At 46.6% G+C, this 14,042-nt stretch overlaps 1 long non-coding RNA gene across 1 annotated transcript; it reads left to right on the top strand.

Annotated features, from left to right (window-relative positions):
* The first annotated feature begins 89 nt into the window (after positions 1 to 89).
* On the top strand, positions 90 to 12,923 carry LOC140422001 (uncharacterized). Its single transcript, XR_011947215.1, has 2 exons — positions 90 to 280; positions 12,639 to 12,923. It is a non-coding gene; the product is annotated as an uncharacterized lncRNA (long non-coding RNA).
* The last annotated feature ends 1,119 nt before the right edge of the window (positions 12,924 to 14,042 follow it).

Here is a 14,042-nt window from a genome sequence, read left to right as displayed (position 1 = left end):
GCGCAGTCGTGGGCAGGGGGAGATCACCGATTGGCTTCTCGCTCTGGCCGTCAGCCGGTTGCCTGGAAACCTTGTCTCGAGGAGGTTCTGTTGCCGGTTTATTTCCCCCCTTATTCAAGGGGCAGGCGAAACAACGGGTGGGGGCGGGGAGCGCCGCGCCTGCGCACTGGAACCCGGTGACGACAGCGCGGAAGAGTAATTCCTATTGGCTGATTCGGGCAGTGCCCCATTGTGATGTCACAGCGGAAGTGAAGGAAAAAAACTCCTTTCTCCAACATCTGTGAGTAAAACACTTTCTTTTCTCCCCCTTTCCATTTCTTTTCTCATTCTGACCTTCAATTGGTCACTTGCAGCAACTGAAGGGAAAGGAAGTGAATCCAGGGAGAGTGCAGACTCTGGAAAGCTTGGCCCAGGTCTCTCTCTCTCTCTCTCTCAAAGACATTGACACCCTTTGCTCCCTCAGCTTGACACATTTATTTGTCTGGCTAAAAGGATGGTCTCTCGCCACCGGGGTAGCAGCGCGGTTGGGTGACCTGCACGGCTTCCTGCGGTTAGAGAAGAGAAAGTCTGAGTTAAGGTTGCAGCAGGGGAGTTTGAGAAAAGGTGGGGGATGTTTGTGACCATGTTTGAGGAGCTGTTCGTCGTGTGGGGGGAATGAAAAAGGAGAAAAATCTGTACAAACCGTATAGTTGATTGTTGGGAAGAATGTTTCCCGGGGTGTTTATTTGCTGTAACCTACTTTGATACAAGTTTGAATAAAATGCATTTTTAAAAAAAAATAATTAATAAATAAAAGGATGGTCTCTTTCCTGATGTTCACAATTAAAGGAAGAGAAAATGCTGGAAAATCTCAGCAGGTCTGGCAGCATCTGTAGGGAGAAAAAAGCTGACGTTTCAAGTCCGATGACTCTTTGACAAAGCTTTGGACAAAGAGTCATCGAACTCGAAACGTCAGCTCTTTTCTCACCCTCCAGATGCTGCCAGACCTGCTGAGATTTTCCAGCATTTTCTCTTTCGTTTCAGATGCCAGCACCCACAGTAATTTTCTTTTATCACAATTAAAGGGCTGGTTTCTCCAGGAGATGGCTGCTATTTAATGGGACAGTAAATTAATATCAGTTAGAGATATGTCTAGTAGTTTTAAATTAGATATATTATTTATGGTCTGTAATAAAGTACATTTACTATTATTTCTGGTTGTATAATATTGTACTGTCGCTATTTGTTCTTATTTCTTAAAAAAAAGTGGGCAGCACGGTAGCATTGTGGATAGCACAATTGCTTCACAGCTCCAGGGTCCCAGGTTCGATTCCGGCTTGGGTCACTGTCTCTGCGGAGTCTGCACATCCTCCCCGTGTGTGCGTGGGTTTCCTCCAGGTGCTCCGGTTTCCTCCCACAGTCCAAAGATGTGCAGGTTAGGTGGATTGGCCATGATAAATGCCCTTTGTGTCCAAAATTGCCCTTAGTGTTGGGTGGGGTTAATGGGTTATGGGGATAGGGTGGAGGTGTTGACCTTGGGTGGGGTGCTCTTCCCAAGAGCCGGTACAGACTCGATGGGCCGAATGGCCTCCTTCTGCACTGTAAATTCTATGATCGGCTTTATATATTTCCAGTCATCTCTTCCCTCAAAAGGCTATTAGTCTATGGCATTCTCTTCCACAGGGATCAGTGGAGTCTTTGGGTCACTGAATATATTCAAGGATGAGTTGGACAGATTTTTAATATTTCCTTTGTCATGTTTTTTTACCATTTTTAAAATAATGAATGCAACAGAATAACAGAAATATTGCTGGAAAATGGGTACAGTGTAGAACAACTGATACTTCCGCATAAATACAAGCAATACATTGCAGAATTAATTCAGAGCAGGATATTTGAGCGACCAGAGCCTCTAGATGAAATGCCAGATCAGTTAACAGGTTAACATAGTGAGCGGGGAAAGAGGGTAAAATTATATAAAAACAGAAGAATAACAATGCAGGGCGCATACCCCAAAATATTACAAAACACACTAACAGCAGAGTCGAATTAAAATAACATAGATGACGTAGAATCTCTATAGTGCAGAAGGAGGCCATTTGCTTCTTCAAGTCTGCACTGACCCTCAGAAAAAGCACTCACAGAGGCAGACTCCCCATCCTAGTCCCATAATCCGGTCCATTGATCATGGTCAACCCACCTAACCTAACATCGTTTGTGCGGAGGGGCAAGAATTCAAAAATCCCTAAAACAGTACTACAATGGAGAAGAAACATGGGAGGCCTGGCCCTCCCGAACTTGCAATACTATCACTGGGCAGCCACGGCCGAAAGAGTGAGGAGATGGGTAAAGGACCCAGACATGGAATGGTTGATGATGGCCGAGTCCTCGTGTACAGGAATGACCCTCCCGGCCCTCGCTACGGCAACACTCCCATCCCCGTCAGCACCAGTCCAGTGGTGGCAGCTACCCTGAGAACCTGGAACCAGATGTGGCAGCATTTCAGTATGACCGATGTGTCCTTTATGGCCCCCATCTGCGGCAACCAATCGGTTTGCACCAGCCATTCTCAACATCACCTTCAAGAGGTAGAGACAAGAAGGGGGAACACTGATGGTTAGGGACTTTTACACGGGAAATAGACTAGCGACCTTAGAGGAGCTGACGGATAGACTGGACCTACCAAACAGGGATGAGCTCCAGGTCAAAAACTTTCTCCGCAAGGAGACACCAGCATACCCAGAAACCCTGAGAAGCACAATGCAAGAGGAGTTACTGGACGCAGACAGTCTGGGGAAGGGAAACTGTGGGGACCTGTACGGACAACTCTTAATAAGGATGCGCTCCTTACTTGACGAAACCCAGGAAAAATGGGAGGAAGAGCGAGGGACGGAAATAGGGTGGGGACTCTGGAGCGAAGCACTGAACGGGACCAACTCCACCTTCTCCTACGCAAGGCGAAGCTTCATGCAGCTGAATGTTGTGCACAGAGCACACCCGACAAGAACCCAAATGAGCAGGTTCTTCCCGGAGATGGAGGACAAATGTGAATGGTGCCAGGGGGGCCCGGCAAACCATGCCCACCTGTTCTGGGTATGTCCCAGAATTGTCAAATTCTGGACAGCATATTTACAGTTGAATTCTGGACAGCCTATTTAGAGACAATGTCCATGGTTATGATGGTGGAGCCGTGCCCACAAATGGCAGTCTTCGGGGTATCAGACCAGCCAGAACTATTCATGGGGAAAAGGGTGGACGCCCTTGCCTTTGCTTCTCTAATCGGCCGCTGGAGAATCCTGCTCGGCTGGCGATTAGCAGCACCACCCACAGCTCAGACGAGCTGGCAGACCTATCTGGATTTCTCCACCTGGAGAAGATCAAGTTCACCGTCCGAGGGTCAGAGGATGGTTCCCACAAAGTGTGGAGGCCATTCACCAACTTGTTCCAGGACCTGTTTGAAGCCAGCGGCCAATGGAACACTGGGGAGGGAGGTGGGCGTACGGGAGCCAACGGGATCACAGGGAACAGGCAGGAAAACGGGACGGGGGGAAGGGGGCTACTGGGACAAGGAGGAAGAAACAGAAACCAACTGACACAGAGACCAGAGAGCCCAGAACAAAAAACAAGAAGAGGAACCCCCAAGGGAAGGTGAAAAACAGGACAGGGAGTGCGCGGGGTGGAAGGGGGGAGGCCCATCAATGGGGGAGGGGGGGGGAAGGGAGGGCACCGTCCACTTGTAAATAACAGATAACTCCCATTGTACAGTGAAGGGCCAGGAAAGGACCCAGAAACGACAAGTGAAGGGGGCGGAGGGGAGGGACGGGAGATGGAGGGACCGACACAAAGGAAATTGACATGCACATTGTAATCGGCACAGTTACCCTGACTGCTTGGATAGTGTATAATAAGCATTGTCACAAGTCTGCGACTCGATGAAAAAGAGGTGAAAAAAACTGCTCAATCAAATCCCGCCTCAATTTAAAGTGTTCCTCATAATCCAGATGCGTTTCCTGTAATAAAGCGATGTCGACGTTCTCCTTTCGAAAAGAGAGGATCTTTTTCCTTCTGATAGGGTGATGGATGCCCCGTACATTCCCTGAGAAAATTTGCCGATTAACTGCCGCCATTAGTTAGGCGACAGAGAGACAGGAACAGATTTTCACACCACAATCGGGCGTGCGCCATTACCCCCTCCTCCAACTCACTTTACACCAGAGGCACCAAAGTCTCCCCAAACTGCTCCTTTCACAGATAAAAGCCCCGTCTGTACCAGAGTAGGATAAAGTCAACAACACATAAACCCTCCCATAATAACAAAAATACAAAAGAATCACCACCACAATAGACCCAAGGGGACATTCCTCAATAAGACTGAGGACCCGGAGGATTAATCCCACAGCCAGACTGTCGTTACCCTCAGGATACCTTCTCCAAAATGAGGAGAGGAAAAGTAACTTTTGTAAATTGTTTTTACAGAATATTAGAGGAGGAGGAATTACAGACAGAAATCTCAAACGTCACGTCTCAATCTGACTGAGTCTCTCAATTCCTTGGAACTGAATATCACCGGACTTTGAATCGAGAAGGAGAAATGTTTGTCTTTTCTGTCCGCTTCAAAACATCAGTGTGGCTGGAAAAGCCCCGAGACACACACACACCCGAGTGAGAGTGTTCCAGAGCACTGACTGTGGAAAGAGCTTTAACCAGTTACGCAGCCTGAAAAAACATCACACCATTCACAGTGGGAGAGACGTTACACGTGTTCTGTGTGTGGACGAGGCTTCAACTGATCGACAAACCTGGAGAGACACGAGGACACCCCCACCCTGGAGAAACAATGGAAATGTGGGGACTGTGGGAAGGGATTCTGGGTTCCATCTGCACTGGAAGCTCATCGGCGCATTCACACTGGGGAGAGGCCGTTCATCTGCTCTGTGTGTGGGAAGGGATTCATTCAGTTATCCACCCTGCAATTACACCAGCGAGTTCACACTGGGGAGAGGCCGTTCACCTGCTCTCAGTGTGAGAAGTGTTTCACTCAGTTATCCGTCCTGCAGACACACCAGCGAGTTCACACTGGGGAGAGGCCGTTCACATGCTCTCAGTGTGAGAAGGGATTCACTACTTCATCGAGCCTGCGGAGACACCAGCGAGTTCACACTGGGGAGAGGCCGTTCACCTGCTCTCAATGTGAGAAGTGCTTCACTCAGTTATCCGTCCTGCAGACACACCAGCGAGTTCACACTGGGGAGAGGCCGTTCACCTGCTCTCAGTGTGAGAAGGGATTCACTACTTCATTGAGCCTGCGGAGACACCAGCGAGTTCACACTGGGGAGAGACCGATCACCTGCTCTCAATGTGAGAAATGTTTCACTCAGTTATCCGGCCTGCGGACACACCAGCGAGTTCACACTGGGGAGAGGCCGTTCATTTGCTCTCAGTGTGAGAAGCGATTCACTCAATCATCCGACTTGCAGAGACACCAGCGAGTTCACACTGGGGAGAGGCCGTTCACCTGCTCTCAGTGTGAGAAGGGATTCCCTCACTCATCCGACCTGCAGAGACACCAGCGAGTTCACACTGGGGAGAGGCCGTTCATCTGCTCTCAGTGTGGGAAGGGATTCACTCAGTTATCCAACCTGCAGAGCCACCAGCGAGTTCACACAGGGGAGAAGGCGTTAACCTGTTCTTAGTGAGAGAAGGGATTCAGATATCCATACACCCTGCGGGAACACTAGAGAGTTCACACCTGGAAGAGGCCATTCCCCTGCTCTGAGCAGGGGAGACATTCAATGATCCATCCCAACTCCGGAGACACTAGCGAGTTAATTCTGGGGAGAGACCATTCATCTGCTCTCAATGTGGGGAGGGGTTTTCTGATTCATCACATCTGTTGTGACTCCAACAAGTTCACAATAAATTACAGATGTTGGCTCCGTTGTTATTGTTTCTGCTCTCACTGACATCCAGGACTGCATTTTGTTCATTCTGACATCTGGTGAATGGTGATGATTGGAGGGTTTCTTTCTGCTGGACCGGCCGGTCTAACACCTCTGCCTCCGGTGGGCTGACCATTTTTGAGCCTCGTTGCGATTACCTGGTTCCAAGTTTGACGAGGAGCACAGAATGAAAAGGTGTTTGCACGTTGGAAGATATTTAGTTCCCAAAGCAACCATGTTGCCATGAAGATGGGCTATGGTGGTTACATACTTCATTTGTCTAATTTATCTGGGTGGTTGTCGCAGAAGGAGACTGTCATGGTATGAGGGGCAAGTTGTCTGTGGTAGATTGGGAAATGACAATAAACATATCACTGAAAGTGGCAACGCAGGTGGATAAGGAGCTAAGAAGGCAGGCGGCATGCTTGTCTTCATTGGTCGGGGCATTGAGTATAGAAATTGGCAAGTCATGCTGCAGCTGAACAGAACCTTAGTTAGGCCACACGTGGAATATTGCCGACAATTCTGGTCACCACATTACCAAAAGGATGTGGAGGCTTTGGAGAGAGTACAGAGGAGGTTTACCAGGATGTTGCATGGCCTGGAGGGGATTAGCTGTCAGGAGAGGTTGGATAAACTCGGATTGTTTTAACTAGAGCGACGAGGTTGAGGGACGACCTGATAAAAGTTTACAAAATGATGAGTGGCATGGACAGAGTTGATAGAAGCTTTTTCCCAGATGACAGAGGTTTAAGGTGCAAGGGGCAAAAGTCAATTACCAGGTGACATATGGGCAAAGTTTAGCCGAGATGTGCGAGGGACGTTTTTTACACCGAGGGTGGTGAGTGCCTGGAACTCGCTGCCGGAGGAGGTCGTGGAAGCAGGTACGATAGTGACGTTTAAGAGGCATCTTGACGAATACATGAATAGGATAGGAATAGACGGATACAGACCCTGGAAGCACAGAAGGTTTTAGTTTAGACAGACATCATGATCCGAGCAGGCTTGGTGGGCCGAAGGGCCTGTTCATGTGCTGTACTGTCCTTTGTTCTTTGTATGACGATAGACAATAGACAGGCAACCACTCGCATTTTATTTACATAAAATATTGATTCCTTTAAGAAGCAAAAATTAAACAGCAAAATGAAGCTATCGTGGCTACCAAGAAAAGTTAAAGATTCCATTAGATCAATGGAGGAGACTCATAAAGTGGCCCAAATAGTAGTGAGCCTGAGGATTGGGAATTTGTTTTAGAATTCAGCAAAGGACCAAGAAACTGATAAAGAGAAAATAGAATATGAGAGCAAACTGGGGAAAACATAAAAAACGACTGGAAAAGCTTCTGTAGGAATGTGAAAAGAAAAAGATTAGCAAAGACCAATGTGGGTCCATTCCAGGCAGAGACAGGAGAGTTTATAATGGGGAATAAGAAAATGACAGAGAAACTAAACAATGTGTGTCTGTCTTCACAGAGGAAGAGACAGAAATCATCCCCAAAACACGAGAGAACCAAGGGACCAGTGAGCACGACGAACTGAAAGAGATTAGTATTAGTGAAAAAGTAGCACTGGAGAAATTAATGGTATTGAAAGTTAATAAATCCCCAAAAGCTGACCTCTCCATCCCAGAGTGTTGAAAGAGGTGGCTGTAGAGATAGTGGATACATTAGTGATCATCTTTCAAAATTCTATAGATCCTGGAATGGTTCCTGCAAGTTGGAAGGTGGTAAATGTAACCCCACTATTTAAGGAGAGAGAGAAAACGGGAACCACAGACCCATTAGCCTGACATCAGGAGGAGGGAAAATGCTACAATCTATTATAAAGGATGTGATAACATACAAATTAGGAGCAGGAGCAGGCCACTCGGCCCCTCGAGCCTGCTCCACAATTCAATAAGTTCACGGCTGATCTAATTGAAACCTCAACTCCACAGAGGCTCCTTTGAAAATAAATCTTGGGAGAGCCTAATAATATTTTTTATTATAAAAATAATCTTTATTATTTTCACAAGTAGGCTTACATTAACACTGCAATGAAGTTACTGTGAAAAGCCCCTAGTCGCCACACTCCGGCACCTGTTCAGGTACACAGAGGGAGAATTCAGAATGTCCAATTCACCTAACAAGCACGTCTTTTGGGACTTGTGGGAGGAAACCGGAGCACCCGGAGGAAACCCACGCAGTTTTGGGGAGAACGTGCAGACTCCGCACAGACAGTGACCCAAACCGAGAATTGAACCCGGGTCCCTGGAGCTGTGAAGCAACAGTACTAACCACTGTGCCTCCACGCCACTGTGTCAGTTATGGGGAACAAGGAAATGGCAGAGGAGTTAAACAGATATTTTGCATGAGCCTTTATGGTGGAAGATAAATCGAATATTCCATTAATACGAAAGAATACGGAGGGAGCAATTAAATGCCATCACTGGAGAAGTTGTATTGGACAAACCGATGGGGATAAGATATGTCCCCTGGATGGCTGCATCCTCGGATCCTAAAAGAAATGTCTACAGAGATAGTGGATGCATTGATTGTAATGTTCCAAACATCCTTGGATTCTGAAGAAGTACCAGAGGATTGGAAAACTGCCAATGTGACAACCCGCCGATTCAGAATGGGAGGGAGGCAAAAACGAGACACTATACGACGATCAGCCTAACATTTATTGTTGAAAAAAATGTTGGAATCAATTATTAGGAAGTAATAGCAGCACATTGAGAAAATCATAATCTAATCAAGCAGAGTCAGCATAGCTTTGTGAAAGGGAAACTGTGTCTGACTAATTTATCAGAGTGTTTCGAGGAAGTTTCAACCAGAGTGGATAGAGGGGGACCAGTAGATGTGTTGTATTTAACCTTCCAGAAGGCCTTTGACAAGGTACCTCACAAAACATTAAGTCATGAGATAAGAACACATGGGGTTGGCGTGGATAGAGAATTGGCTAATGAGCAGGAAACAGCGATTGGGGATAAGGGGTTCTTTTTAAGGTTGGTGACCTGTAACCAGTGGGGTTCCACAGGGATCAGTGCTGGGACCGCAACTGTGTACAATTTATATTAATGACTTGGAGGAAGGAAGCGAACGTACTGTGCCCAAATTTACAGACAACACAAAAATAGATGGAAAGGCAAGTTGTGAGGGGGATACAAACAGTTTGCAAAGAGATATTGAGAGGTTAAGCAAGTGGACAAAAGGTTGCCACATGGAGCATAATGTGGGAAAATGTGAAGTTCATTTTGGAAGGGAGAACAAAAGAACAGTATTATTTAAATGGCGAAAAACTACAGAAAGCTGCAGCACAAAGGGACTTGGGGGAACTTGTGCACGAAACACAGAAAGCTAGCAGACAGGTGCAGCAGGTAATCAGGAAGGCTAATGGAATGTTGGCCCTGATTCCAAGGGGGTTGGAGTATAAGAGTCGGGAAGTCTTGCTGCAGCTGTACAAGGTGCTGGTGACACCACATCTGGAGAACTGAGAGCAGTTTTGGTCCCCTTATTTAAGGAAAGATATTATTTCATTGGAGGCTGTTTAGAGAAGGTTCACTAGGATGATCCCCATTATGGGGGGATTGTCTTCGGGGCAAAGGTTTAACAGGTTTGGACTCTACTCATTGGAATTTAGAAGAATGAGAGGTGATCTCATTGAAACATCCAGGATTCTTAAGGGGTTTGACAGGGTAAATGCTGAGAGGATGTTTCCCTCATGGGAGAGTTGACCAGAGGGCATAGTCTCAGAATAAAGAGATGTCAATTGAAGACTGAGATGAGGAGGAATTTCTTCTGAGAGACTTTGGAACTGAGAGAGTTGTGGGGACAGAGTCCTTGTGTATATTTAAGGCTGAGATAGATTTTTTATCTCAATTTGTTTTTTTAAATGTAAATTTAGAGTGCCCAATTCATTTTTTTCCAATTAAGGGACAATTTAGCATGGCCAATCCGTCTACCCTGCACATCCTTGGGTTGTGGGGGCGAAACCCATGCAAACACTGGGAGAATGTGCAAACACCACATGGACCGTGACCCAGAGCCGGGATCGAACCTGGAACCTTGACGCCGTGAGGCAGCAGTGCTAACCACTGTGCCACCGTGCTGCCCGGCTGAGCTAGATTCTTGCTCAGTCAGGGAACCGAGGATTATGGGGAAAGGGCCGGAAAGTGAATGTGAGGAATGTTGGTTTCAGCCATGATCCTGTTGAAATGTGGTGCAGGCTGGAAGGGCCGAATGGCCTACTCCTATTCCTTATGGTCTTAGTGTGGTCTTATTCCCACCTACCCCTGATAAACTTTCACCCCCTTGATTTTCAAGAATCTATCCATCTTTGCCTCAAAAATATTCAAAGACTCTGCTTCCACTGCCCTTTGAGGAAGAGAGTTCCAAAGTCTCCCAACCCTCTGAGAGATAAAGTTCTCCTCTGCCTTAAATGGACAAGTTATTACTTTTGAAGTGACTCCAATTTCTAGATTCTCCCACAAGAGGAAACATCCTTTCCACAGCCACCCTGTCAAGGTCCCTCAGCATCTTATACGGTTCAATCAAGTCACCAAACCTCCATCGGACACAAGCCCAGCCTGTCCAATCATTCCTCACAAGACCAGCCTCCAATTCCGGGTATGAGTCCAGTAAACCTTCTCTGAACTGCTTCCAACACATTTACATCATTCCTTAAATTAGAGTAATACTGTACACAGTGCTCCAGATATGGTCTCACCAATATAGTACATACAACATACAGTGCAGAAGGGGGCCATTCAGCCCATCGAGTCTGCACCGACCCACTTAAGCGCTATCCCCGTAACCCAATAAGCCCTCCTAAACTTTTTGATCACTAAGGTCAATTTATCGTGGCCAACCACCTGACCTGCACACTTTTGGACTGAGAGGAACCCGGAGCACCTGGAGGAAACCCACGCAGACACGGGGAGAACGTGCAGACTCCACAGACAGTGATCCAGTGGGCAATCGATTCTCGGACCCTGGAGCTGTGAAGCCACAGTGGTATCCACTTGTGCTACTGTGTACAACTGAAGCATAACCTCCCTACTCTTGTCTTCAATTCCCCTCACAATGAACAATAACATTCTAATAGCTTTCCTAATTACTTGCTGCACCTGTATACTCGCCTTTTGTGATTCATGCTCGTGGACATCCAGATCCCTCTGAGTCTCGGATATCTGCAATCTCTCACCATTTAGATAATAAACTTTTTTATTCTTCTGCCCAACATGGACAATTACACATTTTCCTACATTATTCTCCATTTGGCAGATCTTGTTTCACTCATTTAACATCTACCTTTTTAACCTCCTTATGTCCTCTTCATAATTTACTTTCCTGCTTACTTTTGTATCATTGAAACATAGGAGCAGGAATTGGCCATTCAGCCCGTCGAGCCTGCTCCACCGTTCAATACGATCATGGCTGATCATCCACTTCAATGCCTTTTCCCCCACACTATCCCCATATCTCTTTGTGTTATTGGTATTTAGAAATCTGTCAGTCTCTGCTTTAAACACACTCAATGACTGAGTTCCCACAGCCCTCTGGGGTAGAGAATTCCAAACATTCACAACTTGTAGATCTCTGTAGATCAAACCATTGCCCCGTCCTATTCCCGTATCCGTCAGTTTATTTCCCTGAAAAGCCCATCTAATTTCCTTTGGGAGACTTTCCATTATCTCTGCTTCTACCCGCATCATAGGAAGTGGCTTCCAGGTATTTCCCACTTTCTTCAAATGCAAACGAGTCTCAGTGAGCACAGAAAGAGGCCATCCCGCCCATTGTTCCCATGCTAGCTCTTTGAATTAACTAATTAGTCCCATCGCCCGGCAAGTTTCTTTTCCTCCAGAATCTGTCCAGTTCCCTTGTGAAAGTTACAGTTGAATTTCCTTCCTGCACCATTGTGAGGCAGTGAATCCCAACAACTCGTTCTTTTTTAAATCTAATAATTTCACGATACACTGTGTTTGGATTTTCACAGGGGATTTGAAATGGAGAGAAAGACATGGTTGTTGCACAAAATCAAGACTCAGTCTTTATGAATGATCTTAGTGAGTGGGCAGAGTGTGAAATGTCCAGGTTTGCGGTGCCAAGATGCACACGTCCCAGGGCTGTGCCGGGGGGGGCACCCTGCCCTATACCTGACCAGTCGGGGGCCTCCATGGCCCGGGAACCCCTCCGGTACCGTGATGCCTGGCCCATGTCTGTGTGGGGCCAATACTCATCGGCGTCCATGTGACCGGCTATGGAGTCGCTTAAATCAAGCTTTGCCTTTAGATAGGGGGTCCTTCCCGTTAACGGGATGGAGATTGGCCTGAATCCGGCCAGTGGGAATAGGCCGGTTAGATCGGAAACCGATTGGCGCTTGGTGCCCAATTTCGGACTCTCCTGCGATCTAACTGGCACACTTGGATTTGCGCCTTGCGCATCGTGGCCATTAGGTCGTGCCCTGATTCTCATTTGCTGTAAAAATGTCAAAGGTTAATTGCTGTGTATAAAGAAAGTGCAATAAGGACAAATGTACTGACAAGAGAGACCTTCAAGCTCTGATTAGCCTCAACATTTGAAACTGTATGAATAAGGGATTGTAGAGAATCAGATAAAGGGATAGTATGAAACAGTTCTATTGTATTCCTGTCTGAGATAATGAGAAGGTGTCAGTAATTGGGGATCCAATTAAATTAATCGAGTGACCAAATTGACCAATTATCATGTTACAACAGACCCAACTCTGACGTGAGATAATGGTCACTTTGGGGATAAAAGTAGAGGTTCGGAAGATCTTCCTTGCTGGCCAAGTACTGAAGACTCCCGAGGTTGAGTTCCAAAGAAATTACTGTCAAAGAAGGAGCCAGACTCCCGAGGCTGAATTCTACAAGAATTACTGTCAAAGGAGCCAGAGAGGGTTACGCTTCTACAGACTGATCACCCACATGAAGTTGGAAAAGTCAATGTGTTAAAGTTATTCAGTAAAATTTTTTCATTTAATAAACTTATTTTTAAATTTACTATCCAGAGAATTTTGATTTTGTCTTAATTGGTTAAAGTCTTGTCTGAACCAAAGTGAATTTATTAAATCGCAAGTTGGGTGTGGCTCAAATCAATTAAGTTCCAGATAACAAGATCAGATAACATAAACCTTCAATTAAAAAACTTACATGTCTATAGCGCCTTTCACAACCACAGAACGTCCCAAAGTGCTTTACAGCCAATGAAGTTCTTTTGAAGTGTAGTCACTGTTGTAATGTAGGAAGCGCAGCGGCCAATTTCCACACAGCAAGATCCCACACACCAAATGATAATGAGCAGATGATCTGGTTTTAGTGATGTTGATTGAGGGATAAATATTGACCGGGACACCGGGGATAACTCCTCTGCTCTTCTTCAAAGTGGGGGGGGGGGGGCGCGTGGGAGGTGGGGTGTGGGAGGTGGGGGGGGGGGGGGGGGGGGGGGGGGGGAGGGGGGGGGGCGGGGGGGGGGGGAGACAGGGCCTCAGTTTAATATCTTATTTGAAAGAAAGCTGTTCTGACAGTGCAGCATTCACTCAGTGCTGGGACCAGGAATGTTGGAACTGGTTTTTGTCCACAGGTCCCTAACTGGGTCTTAACCTTCTGACCCAGAGGTGATAGTGCTGCCCCCTGAGCCATGGCGGACTCTAGTTAGAAAGGAAAAGTTATACTTTAAAACCCTCCACCCTTTGCCTCCGATGCCTAAATCTAATAATTAAAAACCCAGTATAAATAACATGGATTTCACTGACAAATGTTGAAGTATTGATTTTGAGCCACAAGTTTTAACTTCCCACTTGCTCCTCTGCACCTTTCTGTCTCTGTTGCTCATATCAATGACAGCCGGGCGACAGAGCTGAGGGATGAATTTCGCTGAGAATAACGGGGCCTGTGTCCCAGTTGGGAAACTGCCATGGGCGTCGCAGTAATAGAGAGACAGGAAGGTGCTGGAGGACTGACTGGAAAATGGGCCACCAACCAATTGGTACATCGTTCACTATTCCGATCCCAGACCAGACCCCAACAGTGGCTAGGATACTGGACCAAAACCCCAATATTTCAGTCTATTTGTGTGACTGTGCGGAAGGAATGATTCACTCCAGGAATGATCGCATGAAG

This window comes from Scyliorhinus torazame, chromosome 5, assembly GCF_047496885.1.
Source record: "Scyliorhinus torazame isolate Kashiwa2021f chromosome 5, sScyTor2.1, whole genome shotgun sequence".
In the NCBI taxonomy this organism is placed as follows: Eukaryota; Metazoa; Chordata; class Chondrichthyes; order Carcharhiniformes; family Scyliorhinidae; genus Scyliorhinus; species Scyliorhinus torazame.
Note: the sequence above shows the minus strand (reverse complement) of the source record. Positions and strands in the feature narration are given on the sequence as shown.